Raw genomic sequence first — 22144 nt, 5'->3', positions numbered from 1 at the left:
CCGCTCTCAGCCGCTCCATGTTATAATAACCGGCGAATAAGATTGCTCACATAATATTTTGAAAATCCGTGGGCTAGTGCTAAAAGTCTGTAGTTTTTTACGTCACATTAAAAGCTTTTTGTTACATAAGACGTTAAGCGAACATGACAGGATTTATTTCAGTAAATTTTAATTTAATGGCTCTTTGTGGTTATTAAACCCCGGAGGTGGCCAGAGCTTTCAAAACCAACAATCATAGTCACCAATTCACCATAATAAAAAAAAACAGATAGTTTTTATAATTAACCATCACAATACTTACACGATTTTCAAGAATGTTTCAGACGTTATTTATATATTCAGAGATTTTGGACAAAATAAATTAAATGTATCTTATTGTTATGCAAAAGGTGTATCCTGGCTGTACTGCCGGCCTAGCCAAGGTTACAATCGCTATTGCTTCGACAACGAAAAGCTTTATGTCTCTCTACCACTCTTCCATATTAGCGCGACAGTGACAGTTGCGTTTCGACCGCTACGGAGCGTAAGCGATTGGCATCTGGGCTACGCGGCCTGTAATAGTTATTTTCACATCACCTATTCGAAAAAGGGCTTTTTCTTCCCCGCTAGGAGGGATCAAAGTGGCACTTTTCTTCCCTGCTAGGAGGGATCAAAGTTGTACTTTTCTGTTCTAGGACACGATTTTTTCTTTTTTGCATACTATTTTTTGTTGTTGTCAAATAATACATATTTTGGAACATAACAATTTCCTCATAGTTGTTGTGAAACGGTATCAAAATTATTTCGTCTTGGGCGTTAACACTTGAATCCCTCATTACGCTCAGGATTCTACTTTAGAATCCCTCACTACGTTTGAGATTCTATTGTAGAATCCATCGCTTCATTTAGGATTCAATGTACGCCCTTGACGGAAATATATAATTTTGATCCCTTGAAACACAAACTAGTATTGTTTTACAAGGGGGCAAAGTTGTTGTTTAACCGCTCGTGCTAATATTGATACCCGAGCAAGCGAAAGCTTCCAGAATTGAACCACGAGCGTAGCGAGTGGTTCGAAAAATTGAATCTTGAGCGTTGCGAGGGTTTCAAAGCACGAGGGTTAAACAAAATTTGCCCCCGAGTGAAACACAAAATTTTTCACCACACCAACCCGAAGCAAATATTAAATGAAAATATCAAACAATCAAACCAACTCAAATCCAAATGAATGTTATTAAATATGTATCATCCAAAATCATCATTTAAAAGTCAATTCTACCAGCAAACATAAGAAAACAACTCAAAATTTGCATTTAATTACTTTGCCTCACATGTGAATAAAATGCAACTTTGCTATCGGTTCTTTTGAAGTGCAAAGTAAGCCTTTCCGAGCTGGTGTGGTGTAAAAAAAATAAGAGCAAACTTAAAATTATTTCATTTATCTATTACAATTAAAGTAAAGTTTGTTTTCGTGCGAATGTCTCGTAGTCATTGCGCTAGTTTCCGTCCTGCCTCTAGTTTTCGTCCACATGACGGAATAGCAAATAATTTTATTTCATTTTTAATTGCTAGATATCATTTTTACGTAGAAATATGTTTAGACAGTAAGGATTGCAATAAGTCCAAATTTGTGCGGGAAGATAGGTTTATATTCTAATTTCGCCATGTGGACGAAAAATGGAGCTGGACGAAAACTAGCGCTAACTAGACAATAATGACTTAACTATACGATATATAAAATAGCAATCTGCATACTTACAAAATAGTTTGTAAATAAACGTGTGTGAGAACTAACTTGTGAGCGCCTTGATTACTGCTGCGTCTGAAACAAACACATAGGTACATGTGATAAGAATTCAAACTAGTTCATACAGGTCGAACAAACCGACCAAGTGCGAGTCGGACTCGCGCACGAAGGGTTCCGTACTTTTTAGTAAGTATTTGTTGTTACAGCGGCAACAGAAATACATCATCTGTGAAAATTTCAACTGCCTAGCATCACGGTTCACGGTTCATGAGATACAGCCTGGTGACAGACGGACGGACGGACGGACGGATGGATAGCGGAGTCTTAGTAATAGGGTCCAGTTTTGGGTACGGAACCCTAAAAACGGCAAAAAATCATGTTTGTTATATGGGAGCCCCACTTTAATATTTATTTTAATCTGTTTTTGGTATTTGTTGTTATAGCGGCAACAGAAATACATCATCTGTGAAAATTTCTATCACGGTTCATGAGATACAGCCTGGTGACAGACAGACAGATAGACGGACAGACAGACGGACAGTGGAGTCTTAGTAATAGGGTCCCGTTTTTACCCTTTGGGTAGGTACGGAACCCTAAAAAAGGAAAATGAACATCATATACTACGTTTAGATACGATATGGATGAGATATGTCAGTGTATTTCTTCAAACAAAAACGTCACTCAATATTCTACTTTTTGAACCAGTCTTTACTGAAACGTGCTATTTTTAAAGGTAAATAAGATTGCAAAGTTCCGGCTTGTTCAATAAAGCATAGCACGTTAGCACAGAAAATAAAATTAACTTAATTAGAAAAAATGTGGTGTCAAAAATTGCTTGCTGGAGGAACCTATTTTGGGAGATAAAAAGTGAACAAATTTATATTTAAGGAACTTTATTTATTACTAAAATCTTGCCTATGCAATGTTAGTGGCTTAACCTAAACTTATGACCTCTGTGTGAACCTCTAACTTGATTTGACGACACCTAATGGTAGAACTTAGCTCAGTGGACGGCGGGGCCGCTTAATAGGTCCAGAATAAAGCTTCACACAGAATTCTACTTATTTAAGAACTAAATTATCGTAACTCTAAATTCGATGTACCAGGATTTTCAAATGTCTTTATGCTACTTTAATGGTTGCTCATAGTTTTAAATTTACTCTACACTTTACAGCTGGTGCTGATGCCCTACAAAATTAAAACATGGAAAGGACCGACCTCAGGATGAAAACCTTCCTCAGACGCTGCGGGGTGTCAGGCTGGTTTCCCCGAGAAGGCTAGAAGCTGAGCGGAGATGTAGAGCTCAGGGGCCGCGCACGTGGTACCAAGACGACGTGGCAGAGGCAGATGGGATGCTTAATTCCTCGATCCAGGAGGTCTCCCAAACAATATTCATAAATTGACTTCCAAGCTTTTGAAATGATGAAATAAATTTAATTTAAATTTAATTTAAATTCCCGGCTCCTGTAAACCGAGAAAAGGTTATATTAGCCGATGCCCTTTATGGCCGCTAGAGAAGAAACGAAACAATTGTAAATTTAGCTCACCGCACTGGAAGCTGCTAAGACTTCTGGCGGAGCGCTCCCTTCCCTCGAGCAGGAGTCACTCTGCAAAGAACCAAACCCTGGTTAAGACAAACCCACAACGTTTTGCGCCATTGTGGAGTTGATCACCACGAAATTTAATTAGTACTCACTCAGTGGAGCTTCCGAAGGACTCAAGCTGTTTCCATCTTTCGGACCACCATGTCGAAAGTGTGGTCTTCCCATAAATTGTGCTCTTGCGAGCGAGTGTCCCCAGAGGGGTTCCCAAAGCAAATGTGCAAATCATTCTCGAATGAACTCCTCCAATATGGAGGTCCCTGAGGGCCTAACAAAAGTAGGGTGGCAGTCCCTTGAAGACACAAATCCTTCGAAAATTCTATCTGAATTGTTTAGACAATTTCACTCCTGAGCCTAAGAAATATATTTTTATCATTAAATCCAATATTGTTTCATTCCAGAGCCACTTTGTAAGTCTGTAATTTCTATGTTTTGTTTTATATCAAAATTATTTTTTACCTGAAAAACATACCTAAATCATACAAAGTTTTCCTGGAGTGACAATATAAATATCTCAAGTTTTAATTATTTTTACTCGTATGACAACCCCGACAACAGATAAGCATCTAGAGGTGCATCTGAATGCAACAGATTATGCAAAGAAGTGCAATTAATATAGTTCGTTTCGGACACTGTTAAAAACGTTGAAATAAGAAAAGGTATTTTTCTTTTAATTATGAATCATCTCAATAATACTTAATATAAATTTAGAAAAATGTACTACGTTACAATACCCCCCTCCCCGATTTTAAGGTTCAACGTAGGTGAACCGCTCGCTGTCCTCAGCGACTTGGATCCTTGAAATAAGTCTATTGGACCAAACCAACAACAAACCAAAGGCAAAAAAACTAACCTACTACACAAGCTATTCAAATTGAACAAAAACCTAACGCGGCTTCGAGATTCTGACTCTCAGGAGTCTAAGGACTCTATGATACATATATCATCAAAAAGAAAAAAATTAAACTACCGTTTCTACAAACATGGATTAACCGAATCTAAAAACAACCGACCAAAAAGGAAAATCTCGAACCCACGTTAACATACGGAAGGTGAAAAAAACTTTGCGGCCTCTGCGCAACACATAGAAAAAACCTCCGTTTTATCTTACGAACCAGTGAACAAACCGTTGGCCTTCTCAGTACAACGCGGTAAAAGCTTGTTGTGCTGAGAAAGCCAAATCCAACCGCCAGGACCGATATTCAGCATTCATCAATATAAACTCTTCTTGACCGGGCAAAATGATGAAGTCTAGGCAATAACCATCACCCGACTCCAACAACCATAAATCCAAACCGGAAAACAATCCAACCAAATCTAAGTTTCAAACCATCAAAGTTGCTAACTTAAGTTTCAATCTCTACCTATAAAAGTTTGTCCCCGACTGACTTGTCGGAGGAAACGAAACGTCCAAAATCATGTTGCACAACACCCCCAAAAATATGGTATACCTAAACAAAACCGAGGTACGGCAACATGCGAAATAGTACTACTAAAAAAAATCATTAGGACTTACGCCTAACGACACGTGATTTAAAAAAAAATACACTAAGTTAAAAACAAAAACAAACAAAGTACTATTTCGATGTTTGTCGGGTATGGTAAGTACCGGACAAAGCGCAACAATGCGTTACCATTTGGTCATATTAAAGATAGCTCCGATGTTGGGGTTGAGAGGTACTTAGCAGGTGAGTGGTTTGTCGTCCTTGGCGGCACGACGACTGGTACAAGACGAGGGATCGTGCGTCCAAGGATAACTCCCCTACGCTCTAAAACCATACTAATTCCTATATCCCAATATCGCTCTGAGACTGAGCACAGCTTCGATCGCACCGCACATACATCACGCACTAACAGACTCAAACATTCATCGCCCATGCAAAAAAATAATAACGAAACAGTTTTTCCTGTTCGCCACATTCCGAACAAAATTCGTGAATTAAATATTTACCGAATATTTAACACTACTAACGATCTCAACTGTTTTTTTTTGTTATGTTATGAGAGGTAGGTGATAGTGGTTGTCAACTCTGGCGGCAAGACGACAAGCCAAAGTGACTCGGGGTCTTGCGTCCAGAGATAACTTCCACCTCGAAACCTAACTTCCATTTCCTACTTAAAATCTTTAATATGCCACGACCCAATTGGGTGACCATCCAGCCTTTCAAGCTCATAAACCAAAGGAGATAAAACCTTTTTAACCCTGCACGGTTCATACTTAGGTGCGAGTTTTGACATAACAAACTTAGAGGCGTCACTTTGCGTGTAAGTACGCTTGTGAACAATATCCCCTACTGAAAACTTCGCCTCTCGGCGTCTCAAATTATAATATTTAGCATTTGTTGCATGTGCTTGCAGCATCCGTAACCTAACCTGCTCAAAAATCTCTCTCATACAACCAAACTCGCCTGCATACTCCTCTCTAGGCATACCCACAGCATACTGTTTATCAGTATCTTTATAAAACGAGCCGTTAATGACGGGTTCCCTAGCGTGCACTAAAAAGAAAGGAGAATACCCGGTGGTCTCACTTACTGCACTGTTTATCGCAAACCTGATTTGGTGCAGCTTTTCGTCCCATGTACGGTGATTGTCCTTTACGTAAGACGCTACGGCGGTCATTACTACTTTATTATAACGCTCGACTAAATTTACCTGCGGAGTATAGCGCGGGCCATAAAAAATGTTAGGTACGTTGTAGCGTTTCAATAACTGCTTAAACTCTGATCCCGTGAATTGCGTTCCATTGTCTGCAATCACGGTTTCAGGAACGCCATGTTCCAAAATGACATGGTTTTCAAAATGCTTCGCCACCAAAGCGCTAGTAGCGCGGCGAAGTGGAAATAGCAGTGTGTGTTTCGCAAAGCAACATGTAACAACAAATAAAAATGTATAACCTGCGCGAGAGCGCGGCAGTGGACCGACAAGATCTATGCTAACTACCAACCATGGTCGTCGACATACCTTTGGCTGTCCCATGAGGCCTGCAGTCGGTTTTTGCGAATGCTTGTACGCTGCACAGACATCGCACGCTTTTACGAACTCGACTACATCCTTGTACATACCAGGCCAAAAGTAGGTCAACGCCAACCGGCGATGAGTTTTAAAAACACCTAAATGCGCAGCGGTTGCTTCGCAATGATTTTGCTGCAAAACTCTCTTACGATCACACTTCTTCACCACTTCCTTCCAATCGAACTCTCGCAACAGATTGTACTTTGACTTAGAAAGTCTAAAAAGTTTCCCGTCCTTTAAACAAAAATTTGGAAAATTTGCGGGAAAAGATCTACAACCATTGAAGATCTTATCATACCACTCATCCGGCTCAGCGTCATCATTCGTCACGTTTATTGCGTCTACTTGCATAAGTCTTGACAGTGCGTCAGGCACAACGTTAAGCGATCCCTTTCTGTGCTCAATCTCAAAGTCGAATTGAGACAGTCTGCAACCCCAACGAGCTAACCTCCCTGACGGGTTTTCAAGATTCATGAACCATTTGAGTGACGCGTGATCCGTGATCACTTTAAACTTACGTGAGCCTAAATACGCCTGAAATTTCTCCACTGAAAATATAACCGCAAGAGCCTCCCTTTCCGTGGCGCTGTAATTGCGCTCACTTTTGTTTAGGGCGCGGCTAACGTATGCGATCGGATGCTCAACACCCTCGATGGTCTGAGAAAGCATTCCACCAATTCCGTACGCAGAGGCATCACAATGTACAGAAAATTCTTTTTTAAAATCCGGTACCGCCAAAATGGGTGCCGTCACTAGAGCGTTCTTCAAAATTTTAAATGCTTCCTCTGCTTCTGCAGACCATTCGAAAGGTGGCGCCTTCTTGCCCTGTGACGTAAGTTTATTCAAAGGAGCGGCTATAGATGCGAAATTTCGGATAAACCGTCGATACCAAGAACACGTTCCTAAGAATGCCCTTACGTCACGTGCGTTCGTCGGTGTGGGGAAGTTTAGAACGGCAGAAACCTTATCAGGATCAGTACGCAACCCGAACTCGTCCACGACGTAACCGAGGTACTTAATGGACTGCCTGAAAAACTTAGATTTCTCGAAATTAATTGTTAAATTCGCCTTTTCTAACTTCGCCAACACACGATTTAACAAAAGCAAGTGCGTCTGAAAATCTGATGAGCAAATAACGATGTCATCGATGTAACAAAATGCTAAACCGGTTTCGATGTCACCTGTCAAATTGTGATCAATAAGGCTGTCCATCAGCCTCTGCTGACGCGCTGACGCGCCGCAGAGACCAAAAGGCATGACCTTGAACTTAAACATTCCACGACCGGGCACGCAAAAACTTGTTTTCTCCTGTGAGGTTTCAGCTAACGGGATTTGCCAGAATGAGGAACTTAAATCGATCGAGGTCAGGTATTTCGCTTCCTTCAAACTATCCAAAATCTGGGGTATATACGGAATGGAATACGAATCTCCCTTTGTGACCGCATTTAACTTCCTACAATCTAAACAAAATCGCCAATCACCGTTAGGCTTCCTAACTAACAGAGCCGGGTTATTCCACGGACTCTCACAGGGTGTAACTACGTCCAATTTTAACATGCGGTCTAACTCGGAGGCTAAAGCAGCGCGTTTTTCCGGCGACAACGGGTACTGTTTCGTTTTGATGGGCGTGGCATCGCCAGTCTCGATGACATGCTCGGTTAAGCTGGTTCTGCCAAGCCCCTTCTCCTCGAACGAAATGTTTTTAAATTTCCCTACGACGGTATCCGCGAGTTCCCTCTCGGCCGCAGTTAAATGCTCGTAAGACCGAATCGTGTGTACCTGTTCTGCACTTAAACCGTTGCAACTAAAATAATTTTCAGGTGGAGTCATGTGTTCCGCATTTTTTAAACATTCAGGCAATAAATCGAAAGCTTTCCAAAAATCATACCCCAAAATCACGTAATTTACGATCGAGGGTACTACTACAAACTTTATGACTTTCGTAGTATTTTCAAACGTAACCGGGACAAAAATGTACCCAATCGACTCGCAATTTACTCCATTTGCGACCCTACACGAACTAGAGTACGCTTCCTGAAATGTAAAACCAAATTTGACAAAATCTAAATGTGCATTGTTCCCTAAAACTGACAATGCTGAACCGCTATCGGCCAATCCATAAATCTCGAAATCATTCGCCTTAAATTTCAAATACGGCCTAATATCATCTTTATTTGGGGCAAACAGAATCGTAGCAATCGAACTAGCATTTTTATTTTGTTCAATCGATTTAAAGTTTAATCGATTCGATTGACACTTGCTACGATTCAACCTTAGACGTTTTTTGACTGTGGTTGCATTGGTTTCTGAACGCTACCCTTTTGACAGATTTCACATTCCGATCGAATTGTATTTGCTTTTCCACAACCAAAACAGCTATACGAATTTAATTTAGGCTTTTCCTTACACCATTTAAAGTTATGATCCGGTTTTCCGCATTTGTAACACACTCCACGATGTGGTTTCGAAAACTTCGCGTCCGAAAACCTTGGTTGCTGTTTCCGCTGTGAAAAGGAACTATCCGACTTGGTCGCGAAGCCTGAGCTTTGTTTTACAGCGATGGCATTCACCTGAGGTTGCTTGGCACTGGAGCCTTTATAAACGTGATCACGACAAAGTGTATGCTCGCTGACCTTGGGCGGTTCTACAAATAACTTCGCCCTTTGCTGTGAAAACTCAACCTTGCGACAATAAGCCTTCAGTTCGGCGACCGACTTAATATCCACCAATGCCAACTGCTGAGTAAAATGTGGGCGAATGTTGTGCAACAAGATGTCCAGTTTCGCCTCCTCCGGTAAGTCTGATTTTAATCTTGCAAACATTCCTGACATTACCGCAAAATATAAATGGATGGGTTCGTTTTCCCCCTGTGTTCTAGCTTGAATTTCCTGTCTCAGCCTAAAATCATAGTCTCCGGGGACAAACTCATCTAATAAAAGTGACTTTAAATCCTGCCAACTTGAAACCGAACCCTTGACACCTCTGAACCACAACAATGCCGAGTCTACAAATAAATGTGGTGCCGCCCTAAATAGTTTGGCATCTGAAACCCCATTTGCTTCCTTTAACTCCTCCACGCGCTCCAAAAATGAGCGCGGGTCTGTTATACCATTAAATTTAACCTGCCATTTTGAAATATTCAAATCACTTGAGCACTGAACCTGCATTTCCCTAATACCGCTTGTTAACATTTCAGAACTACTTCCTGAGACCAAAGGATTTGGATTTAAAACCTCCGCGCTGCCACTGGGTGCTGCTGGACCTGAACCTGGACCCTCAATCTTCGCCAATAAAGTCTCAAGCTTGGATTGCAAAGTAGTCTTCAGTTCTAACAATGTCTGGTTGCGTTCCGGCTGAACCCTGGCCAGACGGTGATAAATATGGTACCCAAGGGCTTTAGCGCGACTTAAAGAATATCTCTCCTTTGTCTCACAATATTTGTCAACAATGGAAGCCAAATCGATCACTTTCTCCGAGACAATGCCTAGCTCCGACTCCGCTGACAGTTCAGTTCCCACTATGTCCTCGCTAGGAGCTTCTAAAATAAGAGACCTAAGTTGCTTTCTCAAAGCGTCAACTGTGGTTGCAGGAGTTTCTGACCGAATTTGAACCTCATAAATCAACTCATCCTTCAAAAGACTGTGAAATTGAATGCTGCGCTCCATTTTTAACTATTTTATCAACTGTTGTATTGAAAATTCTGGTATTAACAATGTGTTTTGTATGTATGATTGTATCACTTATATTGTTTTTATAAAGAATAAATACTACTAAATAGTGTACTATTTTCTTTAAACCAATCTTAATCTACAAATAATGTAACTGTAATCCTTAATGAGTAAAGTATTTTTTCTACCGAAAATGATTTCTAACTGACAGGTGTACACTTTCAAACGTCAACTTTCTTTTTAAATTTGCAAAGTGAAAGCTACCATCAAATTGGTTCCAAACAATACCACAAAAATCCAAGAATGTAATATTTCCAACAAAATCCAATGCTTTTCACTTTAAATATGTAATAATGAGCTGACAGTATAAATGTAAGCAAATACTCTTAAAATAATTGTGTGTACTGAAATTGGAATATCTTTGTAATAAGTCCGTACCGACAAAAGAATGCACAAAAACCTTTTAAATTGCAATTTTATGCTTAAAAACGACACAAATTCACATCAAATGTTGAAATCAAAACTTAGTATATAAAATCAGTGAAATTTCAAAACATATACTTGGTGCAAAGTGCAAAACCACGTTATTTTTTACGGTTGGCAATATAACCTCAAAAAGTCAAAAAGTGTGTGTCACTTTCTCTTCCAAAAAACAACAAATAAATGTGTAGCAAAACAGCAGAATTGCAATCAAATCTTCAAATTATGATATCTAAAAACTATTCAATGTATAAAGAGCAACCAACACTAAACAAAAGGTGAGTAACACAGTAAATATTTCACAACTTTCCTGGTACATGAAATTTCCCCTATTTCCTACAGCAAGCTTATTCCCAGGGCGCCAGTGAAACGTGCTATTTTTAAAGGTAAATAAGATTGCAAAGTTCCGGCTTGTTCAATAAAGCATAGCACGTTAGCACAGAAAATAAAATTAACTTAATTAGAAAAAATGTGGTGTCAAAAATTGCTTGCTGGAGGAACCTATTTTGGGAGATAAAAAGTGAACAAATTTATATTTAAGGAACTTTATTTATTACTAAAATCTTGCCTATGCAATGTTAGTGGCTTAACCTAAACTTATGACCTCTGTGTGAACCTCTAACTTGATTTGACGACACCTAATGGTAGAACTTAGCTCAGTGGACGGCGGGGCCGCTTAATAGGTCCAGAATAAAGCTTCACACAGAATTCTACTTATTTAAGAACTAAATTATCGTAACTCTAAATTCGATGTACCAGGATTTTCAAATGTCTTTATGCTACTTTAATGGTTGCTCATAGTTTTAAATTTACTCTACACTTTACAGCTGGTGCTGATGCCCTACAAAATTAAAACATGGAAAGGACCGACCTCAGGATGAAAACCTTCCTCAGACGCTGCGGGGTGTCAGGCTGGTTTCCCCGAGAAGGCTAGAAGCTGAGCGGAGATGTAGAGCTCAGGGGCCGCGCACGTGGTACCAAGACGACGTGGCAGAGGCAGATGGGATGCTTAATTCCTCGATCCAGGAGGTCTCCCAAACAATATTCATAAATTGACTTCCAAGCTTTTGAAATGATGAAATAAATTTAATTTAAATTTAATTTAAATTCCCGGCTCCTGTAAACCGAGAAAAGGTTATATTAGCCGATGCCCTTTATGGCCGCTAGAGAAGAAACGAAACAATTGTAAATTTAGCTCACCGCACTGGAAGCTGCTAAGACTTCTGGCGGAGCGCTCCCTTCCCTCGAGCAGGAGTCACTCTGCAAAGAACCAAACCCTGGTTAAGACAAACCCACAACGTTTTGCGCCATTGTGGAGTTGATCACCACGAAATTTAATTAGTACTCACTCAGTGGAGCTTCCGAAGGACTCAAGCTGTTTCCATCTTTCGGACCACCATGTCGAAAGTGTGGTCTTCCCATAAATTGTGCTCTTGCGAGCGAGTGTCCCCAGAGGGGTTCCCAAAGCAAATGTGCAAATCATTCTCGAATGAACTCCTCCAATATGGAGGTCCCTGAGGGCCTAACAAAAGTAGGGTGGCAGTCCCTTGAAGACACAAATCCTTCGAAAATTCTATCTGAATTGTTTAGACAATTTCACTCCTGAGCCTAAGAAATATATTTTTATCATTAAATCCAATATTGTTTCATTCCAGAGCCACTTTGTAAGTCTGTAATTTCTATGTTTTGTTTTATATCAAAATTATTTTTTACCTGAAAAACATACCTAAATCATACAAAGTTTTCCTGGAGTGACAATATAAATATCTCAAGTTTTAATTATTTTTACTCGTATGACAACCCCGACAACAGATAAGCATCTAGAGGTGCATCTGAATGCAACAGATTATGCAAAGAAGTGCAATTAATATAGTTCGTTTCGGACACTGTTAAAAACGTTGAAATAAGAAAAGGTATTTTTCTTTTAATTATGAATCATCTCAATAATACTTAATATAAATTTAGAAAAATGTACTACGTTACATTATCGTTATGTGCTCGTGGTTTAAGTTTGGAATCTTTCGCTGGCTCAGCACGAGAAGTTAAACAACAACTCTGCCCCCTTCTAAAACAAATAACTGTTAAATTTGGAATGCCCCTCCGTCTGATTTGCAGACATTCCAATTTTAAATTCGCGGGACCGCCTCCGGGAGATCGGGAGGCGGCAAGCGGTTCCCAGCATTCCCTATTGGTCGCCCAGCGTAATCTACTCGCCTATTACGCACGTATATACCGGCGACCTAGTTAGCGTGCGTATGGGCATGTCAAACGTGCGTGTTTTATTTGGTAAGTACTTTTATTTATTCAGTAGTTTGGTGTACAGCTCTGTATGTAAGTATGAGGATTATTATCAGACACTTTTACGGTCAAATAATGAATCTTAAGTAGAACTATTTTAAATTCTTTATTCACTTCAACGTTATGTCGCATAAATTCGCATGGTTAAACCTCACGCAGTTATTTTCAATCCTAAATAAAATATATCTATCGAAGACTTACAGTAGGTACTATAAATAGTGAAAGTTGCCAACTCGGCACAATTGTTTTTTTTTTTTTTTTTTTTTAATAAGTTAAAATATTTCTTTATAATTTTATAATTTTCATTTATATGTATTTTAGCTTAAATTTTACAATAACACGTCATTTTTAATTACTCGTTAGCAATATCTTCCGATTCACGAAAGAAATTTCAGACTTTCGGGTAATTCTGTTTATACTACTGGCAACACAGGATAGCGCTGTGCACATTTGACAATTCGGATCTAGATAACTTCATGCCCTGACCGTCATCCTTGTCGAACGCGTGTTAATTGTTATTTCCTTCTCGCTCAGTGTCAGCAGTCGCAGTGTTTTCCAAACTTTTCACGTCGTAAGCTTGGTAATTAATGTGTAACTGTGAATTAGTTTTTTAAACGTTTGTCTTGTATAGATAAATAAAGTTTAATTTAATACATTAGATTTGTTTTATTTTACTATGTTTCTACATGAATAACTTAAAATTAATGCCGTTAAAATAATTTTCACCGTTGGTTAAAATTCTCCCACATTTCAAAGTTTGAGAACCTGTAAAGTGTAAACAGCATGATGACGTAGGCGCGTGTCAGTTAGGTCATACGCGAATCTCGGAATGGAGTACCAGGCGGAGTATATTATTATACCATGGCAGTTCTTATACTTGTAGAGCTTAAATAGTTAATGTAAAAAAAAATGGTTGTCTGTAAACTCGGTTTACGGACGATAATTTTGCGTGATAACGTCATAAGAAAACATTACCATTACATTACGTAACGTTACCATGGAGATCTGTCCACAACGTGACACTTTTTCGTGCATGCTACCGGTGTTCATCGATTTATAAGACGTTATCACGTCAAAAACTAATTCGTTCACGGCTATACATAGAAAACATCCATGATATTTCCATGATTCATCCGTGATAAAGACATACATAAATGCCCTTACCAAGATTCAAACCCGGGACCTTCTGCTTCGTAGGCAGGGCCACTACCGACTAAGCTAGGAGATCGTTGAATTTACTAATGACATAATTGCCAGTTAATGACAGGTTAAAGCCCGATATTTTCCTTAATGTCATTTGATGAATGTTTCAGTTATCCAGCTTACACTTACCTATAGAGTAAGTTATGTAACACGTCAATAATTATTCAGCACATGGGTTATCCCATAATGCGAAAATTAGTAAATAGAAATAAGTTAACGTAACTATTATACCTATTTACCTCGCGTGGAAGGAAGAAAGAGGAAACCATTATTAGTTGTAAATTAAAAAAAATATAAAATTTAGTTCTTCAAAGATTAAAGAGCAGAAAAAGTTGTAACTACCTTAATTAAAGTAAGCAATGGTAAATTGTCAAAATATGTTTGTATAAAATCTTTACTTTCGCTTCAATAAAGCGCTACGCTTGCTACGAGCATTGTCTACGGAAGATCTTAAAAAACGAAGGTATCTTTATGTATTTTATATTCACATCTAAATGACATATTTATTTATACTGGGTACCATGACATCGTCAAATATTACGAGTATACTAGTAACAGTAGATACATTTTATGTATTTTATAAAGCAATAACAAGTAATATAAACATAAAATTATAAACTAAAATTAAGAACTACAGAAAACTACAACTAACTACTAAAATTATTAAATAACTACATAAACTAAAATTATAAAAAAAAACTGGCTCCAGCTCGGCCAGCTAAATTACATACACGTTTTACAAAATAGCTTTGTTTCACAGTTTAGGGTTGTAAAAGGAAAATAATGTATTATGCTGCTTAATGACACTTTACACTGAATCATAGGCGAAAGTAAAATGGCACTGTAATTTTCCACAATATTATTAAATTTTACCCTCCTAGTGCTCATAGTGTCTTAAAAACACAGAAACACGTAAGACACGATATCGGGTTACCAAAGAAAAAACTTTAAAAATGCAAATTTCAAAGACAAATTTAGACCCTTGGGAGTTAGGGGTTAGGACCTAACCCTTAGGTATTCAGAGAAAATAAAATCACATCTCCAAATTTAAATTATTTTAGTCCTTAAAAAATGAGTAAAATCTCGCTTAGTGTCTCTCTCTTCCGGACCGATTTCCTGTATGAATTGAGCCTTAGGGCTGATTTAGACGGCGTGCGAACTCGCATGCGAGTTTCATTACATTGCGGGTTTTGATCGGTCGGTTGAATTGGACGTAACCCATTGTCCGCAAAGTAACTAAAATCGCATGCGAGTTCGCGCGCCATCTAAGTCAGCGCTTAGCAACGATACGAGTATGTCAACGCGTATCGTGACTCGGGCGCATTGTCTTACGCAGTAATTGCTACAAAACAAACGCCGGTGCAAATGCTAACAAAAGACCTAATTACGTATTAGAGATTATGTTACACCGTACAGAGCTGACGTGAGGAAAATGTATCGTTTTGAGAAGATTAGACTCAAAAGTTGTTCAGGGAGCCTAGACAAGATGATGTTCGTACATCGACAAACGTCAGACGAATAGAAAAAATGTACTGGCTACGATGCTACGGAAAGTCACGTGGCTATTTCCAGACATTATTAAAGTTTCGATTGCCGTTTACTATAGATAGATAGATAGATAGATAGATAAAAACTTTATTGCAAAACATTATCGTGACAAAAAAATTGAACTTATGATAAGAATAAAACTAAAACTTATGTCTAAGTACTATACTAAACTAATTACTACCTAATAACTAATTACTATCAACGATTGTCATGTTGGCTAGGCCCTCTGTTCAGATAATGTTGATTGAGTTATCGTAGATACCTACTTTGTTCATTGATGTGAATTTGGAAATGGTTTTTTAAGGGAAAAGCTAAATATGCCTTTCTTCCTAAATTTTTATTCGTGAAGGGTTTTGCAAGTCAAAATCTGTGTAGAAACTCTATCTCGATAGGTATGTAGATACCTATATTAAAGACTAAGGTTTGGATGCATTTACTTTGTATTATACACTTCCCTTGCATTGCATTACTATGTAAGTAAGAGCGAAACTGAAAGTGTTGTTTAAATGACATCTGAGACGCACGTAAATTAACCGTTTAGTAAAGTTCGAACAAGCCTCCTATATTTTTGAGAACCTATGAATTTTTTAAGTTTTTTCATCTTACGGTTCAAATAATGTCTTTTGTTAGAGGTGAATATATTTCTCATCAGTCTCCCTTTGCTCATGAACTTTGTAAAAATCAAAACGTCGCTATACGCGATATCATCCAATACTCAATGATTTATTTTCGTTCGGAACGGTGTAGACGCGTCCAGCGTAAGAAGCGTCCGACGCACAAAAAGCGCGCCTTTCTTAGGGAATTCTACGTCCGACGTAATTTAAATGCACTCATTAGGGTTTTAGAACATCCTGATTTGAACGATTACAAGGAACTGTTTACGGTGAAACCCCCACAACATGTCAAGTCATGTTTATGCAAATGGCAGCAAATCCGCAATCCGTGACAATAGTGCCATAAATAAATCTGGTTGCATGTAAATCTCAGTGAACCCGAATATTAGTACTTAGTGGTAAATTGCTTGGTTTTAGGTAACCTTATACATGCTATTCAAATATTTGAGATTGCGTTGAAATTAGCGGTACCTATCAAATGTACTTTAATTGTCTTTATTAATGGCTTAGCATATAAGGCGATTCACACTGCGATCTGCGATATAGGTACTAGTATAGTAGTTTTCAGTGTGTTGTATTGGGTGAATTTTAATAGCACTGAATCTTGAAAATAATAACTTAATTAGTAAATACAGTTACGTAAATGTTCCTAATTATTATAGTCTTATAGAATATCTCAAAATTTCGTGGAAACTTTTATCCAGGACTATTGGCCCAATTCGAATATTGCTTATAATATGTCACAGCGATACGATACCGATCTGTCAGTGTCAAAAGTGACGTTTTTGGTTGAAGAATTACACTTTTGACCCTGATAATAAATATTGTTTGAATTGGGCCGTACATTACATCTCCCCCTTTAAACATTTTTGATATTAAAGTTATCCACTAGTTGTCCCTTTGAAGACAAAAGGTTATTAATTACCTCTTACTACAATAAAATGTACTATCACCGTTTTTCCCCAGGATTCTTCATACCAATAACCAATGTTGATTGTGAAGGTCAACAATTATTTAATCTATTCAGCTCCAATTAAATCTACCGACGCTCTCCTAAATAGTAATGAATCACAGTTGACGATGAAAGATAGAATCTGAAATAGGCCACCAGGAATTTTCGGCGCTTTAGAAGTTTACTATACAACCTCTAAATCAATTTTAAATTACCTGTCAAGAATAATAATGCTTCCATCACCATTCAGAAATCTTCGTAGTCATGACAGTGGCATTTCTGAACCTAACGAGCCTTCTCAATTCCGAGCAGATTTTGATGCTAATTTGCAACTAAACTAGCAGAATGGCGCGCTATCTCTTTCGCTTACATTGGATTAATAAGAGATGCAAGTTATATTTCATGACGAAAGTTGAGAATAGGGAGCCAATTTCCAAAGTTCAGGTGTGACGTATGCGATGACTAACAGGGTCATGATAGTAATTCGCAGAAGGATTTCGGCCAGATACCTACACAGGAGGAAATGCCTTAACTATCTGATCATTATGACGTTAGAGAAGTTCCCGCGTCCTTTTATGGAGGTCTTTACTGTGCGGAATTGATGACGCGATAAAGAACTTAAAAGTATATCTGACTAAAGGAAAGTTTAAAGCCAAAAAAAACATTGCAGGAAAAGACTCGACGAGAAAGAATATTAATATAATAATTCAGCCTATATATGTCCCACTGCTGGGCACAGACCTCTCATGCGCGAGAGGGCTAGAGAGAAAAAATATAAATAGGGAATGAAAAAACAATGTTAGGTATTAGATTAGTGTTAGGATATTGTAAATATTGTATTGTATAAATAGTTAGCTTTAGGTTGTGCTAGCTATAACAATTTTTATCTTTAGGGTAATGAGAAATAGGGATTTTTCCGGCCGACTCAGATTACTATGTTAAAAAAAAAAGCAAGAAAAGGAAAGTAGAGAGTTTTCTGTTTCAGAATTTATAATGGGAGACCGAATTTTATCAGTAAAATTAGACACACACGCCAATATCTCTTGGAGTAAAGATAAAATTCACTAGCAACTTAGATGATGTAATTCTCGAGTCTGGACCTTACGCAGTCGTATGCGCACAAAAAAAGCTCCAAAAATGTACAGTTTTATGACGATAACTGTAAAATCACAGCTGCATATTTGCATCAAATTATGTTTAAGCTTCCTAAAAATATGAACTGTTACTTTAATAGTATGCGGCGCGGTTAAGGACATAAAGACAAGTTATTTTAGCCTGTGGCGTGAAGATGCCTCGGCGAGTATGAAAAATGTTATTTTATTAACTTCGTTTAAGTAACGAGGTGTGTTCCCATGATATTATTTAAGTTTATTTACATTTTCGTACTACTCTGTGATTTACCTTCGGGTACAATAATAATATTGTTTTAAGGAGCCCACTGATTAACAGTCCGCCGGACGGTATCGGCCTGTCAGTTAGAACAAAAAGATGACAGCTCCGAACAACTGACAGGCCGATATCGTCCGGCGAACTGTTAATCAGTGGGCCCCTTTAAATACGTTGTTACCTGTACGGGATTATCAGAAAAAAATTGTACCTACTTATAACTTGTTTTCGATATATTAACAATTTTTGGGTTATAAACTACAACGACTCTTGAATATGATCAGATAAACCGTGTCCTCAGTTTTTCATACAAAAATTGACGGTCCATAAAAATGTCTGTGAAAATGCGTTACACAACTAGATTCTAAGTAGAAATAACCGCTTCATAATAATAAACATGAAGAGTACATCCCAAATTGACTCTGAGACCTGATCGTAAAAAAATTGAATTCGATAAAAAAATATCAACTTCACCTGGACTATAGTTTTAAGGTCAACTACCAATTATGTAATAGTGTGCATTAAAGATTTTTTCTCATTTACTTTTAGGTCTTGTAAATTATAGCATCGTGTTGCTAAGGATAAATGACAATAAACTTAAATGTTTATCATAAACGCAATAAAACTTAAACGTTAGCCTAAATTATAACCCGTCAAGTAACCGCCGGATACCGACAAAACCGCAAAACCAGCTATTGGTTTAAGAACAAGATTAAAGACGAGATAAATTTGGTCTTGACCCTTGTTATAACCATAAATTTTAACTAAGGGATAAATATTTCGGTTGTGTTCAAAACTTCTGCGTACAAAAAGTGACGAGGGATGGAAGGTTTAATTAAAAGTCGTTTAGGGTTACATACTATTCGCGATTTGATTAAATACCTTTACGGTTACCACGAGTTTGACACTGACGTATTCGCTAACGTCTGCGTAACTTACTTTCTATACATCTCGCTCGTACTGGCATATTAGTGCGAGCGAGATGCAAATAAAGTAAGTGACGCACACGCTACCGAATATGTCAGTATGTCGGTGTGAAGCTCATGGTAAGGCTACTTGTTAAAGTTGAGCGTTTTAAAATTTGCAACCTGGAACAAATTACCATTACCATCTAACAGACAAAGAAGGAGTCGCAACCAACACACTGGGAAAGCCCATAGTTTAAAACGTAAAACAATTTATTCACAAAGGCTCATTTGAATATAAAAGTTGTCAGTAGTACAATTATGGCGATCTCGTTCGTAGTCATCTCGGGCACGATGCAACGTTACCGGAAAAACTGGAAAGGTTTTCCATAAAACGGTTTTTTCTTCAGTGAATCTATTTGAATACGGTGCATCGCTCCCACGGGGCTTGCAGTCCTTGGAGACTTAGATGGCGTCGATGGGTAGATGCGTCAGTCTTAGGTACTTACGATTCAAATCAAGAGGGAGTCTATTCGCGCCGGGCGTCCGCGAATGCTCTCGACAACTAGCTTTGTTAGTACATTATGCGTTTTTAGGACAATTTATTCGTTAGTTTTTTATTTAACGTTTTTTTTAATAATGTAATGTGTTGTCAAAAGTTAATTAAGTTAATTATGAAAATTTACCTAAGTATACTTATGTACCAAATCACGTTTTTAATGGTTGTGAGTCGCATATGTATAAAAGTTGAATTTAGGAAATAACGTGCGTATTTGACGTGACAAATGAACAGGAGAAGAATATTACGGTGTACTCATTTATCATCCGTTTGTAAAATAACCACTCTTACGAAGTTTGCGAAATATATGTCGCATCTATAATTCCGGTTACATCTAGTTTAGATGGGAAAAGAGCAGATTATCTTAACGTAATAGCCATTGACAATTATGCCGCGAGAATACTTACCCACGGAGCACTTACCTTAGTGATACACAGAAATGTTACGATGGTAAAAACTATAGGAATACCCGTAGCGTGACTGTGGTGTATGTAGGTACGGGTACATAACATGCAAATTGTAGAAATTGCTACGACGTTACGTGACTAAATTGTCGTAAATGTGTATTTAGAAATAGAATAGAAATATAAAATATTTATTTGGCGTAAAAACATACATTAGGTACAGAAAATTAAATAAAGAAACGTACACCAAATAGGATGCCGCTCAGCATAAGCAGTGTCTGTAAGACACGGCGCTGGTTTTCAGGGCACCCAAAATTAAAAACAAAAACTTAAAATTTAATGACATTAGTTCATTAAAGTATGGTTTAAGACATTTTATCTCTTATATCAAAGCTTATCGCTTCATTTCTCTTAGATCATCGCAATTATATATACGTAAATATTTTTATTCACATTTTTGCATAAATATACCCGAATCGAAAATATTTTTCTAATTACTGTCTGTTTACATGGCGACTGTTGTTGATTACTTACTTAAATTAGTGATATTATCTGCAAAAGAAAACTGCATTTATTTATACTTATAACCGCGCCCAAAATATGTGTTATCACGAAAACTATTTCTATTTATAAATGTCTAAAAACAATCCCTGATCGCTTTTCTATTTATTTACTGCCAAGATAACGATATCGATAAAGCCCAGGCGAGGTTAGGAAAAATAAAAGTGTGATAATAGCAATAAGCTTTATACAACGATCTTATACTGATCTGGCACTGAACAACCCAGGGTGAGTGGGTGATGATCGGGGTGTCGAATTGATATGTGAGCGTTAACCTTTAAAGTGCAATACCCGTATCATATAACAAAGTTATGTCATTTGCATAGGCGCGTGCCATTTATGTGTATGCGAACGTGCCATAGGATAGAAACATACTTGAGGTCCTTAAACTATAGATACCTAATGTTTTTAACTTTTTACCGACATACCGATTTCTACCTTAATAGGTATCTTCCTTGCTCATGCGTACTCTTATTTTAAAATACTGTACAATGTAGGTACAGTCACCTGCAATAATATGTTACTCTTCGAAGGCCGCAAAAATAAATGTGACACGCTCTTAGGGCTCTACAAATAAGATGGTGTCAGATACTTTTGCGGCCTTCGAAGAGTAACATATTATTGCAGGTGACTGTACAGTAGGCCCACTGGGAGCTATTTAAGATAATAAAGTTCAAATCTTCTATGTTATGTCGCCCCAAACATTGGATGATCTCATACAATATCGTCGACCGTAGATTCAATTATGTACGGCAGAAAATATCTACCGTATTTCAATCTCCAATATAATCAAAAATGTTCACATTATTGTAGCAAAAATAGTACGGGAAGTTCGTTATTATGGACAAACTAAAATATAAAAAACAAATCTTTATTGTACTGTTTTAGAGGACGGGAAGTTTAACGAAAATCTATTACTGTATTTTTACCTTTACAAACATGTCACAATTATGAAAAATCAAATGCAAATACAATAAGTACCCGATATAGCTATAATTTCAATCTATAGGATAAAGTGAGATAGGGATCTCAGTGATCACAGATCAATGATCTTACTTGTCTCATTCCTCTAAGACCGTTGTTTATGTTTATGATGGTGCGAATACTGCTTAATGAAATCAAAGTAATACTGCTTAGCGAGAAAAGCACTATAATTATGCGTCGGCAGGAATAGTTATTCGTGGGTTTATCTTATTTGGAAATAGATTGCGGAAGAAAATTCCC

General features: G+C 37.8%; 1 long non-coding RNA gene across 1 annotated transcript; it reads left to right on the top strand.

The window, feature by feature from the left end:
• Positions 1-8664: 8664 nt before the first annotated feature.
• LOC134794556 (uncharacterized) lies at positions 8665-11755 on the top strand. The gene is made up of 3 exons (XR_010144679.1): positions 8665-9136; positions 9539-10768; positions 11318-11755. It is a non-coding gene; the product is annotated as an uncharacterized LOC134794556 (long non-coding RNA).
• Positions 11756-22144: the final 10389 nt, after the last annotated feature.

Source organism: Cydia splendana, chromosome 10, assembly GCF_910591565.1.
Source record: "Cydia splendana chromosome 10, ilCydSple1.2, whole genome shotgun sequence".
In the NCBI taxonomy this organism is placed as follows: domain Eukaryota; kingdom Metazoa; phylum Arthropoda; class Insecta; order Lepidoptera; family Tortricidae; genus Cydia; species Cydia splendana.
The sequence above is the reverse complement of the archived record's forward strand: the minus strand, read 5'-3'. Positions and strand labels throughout refer to the sequence as shown.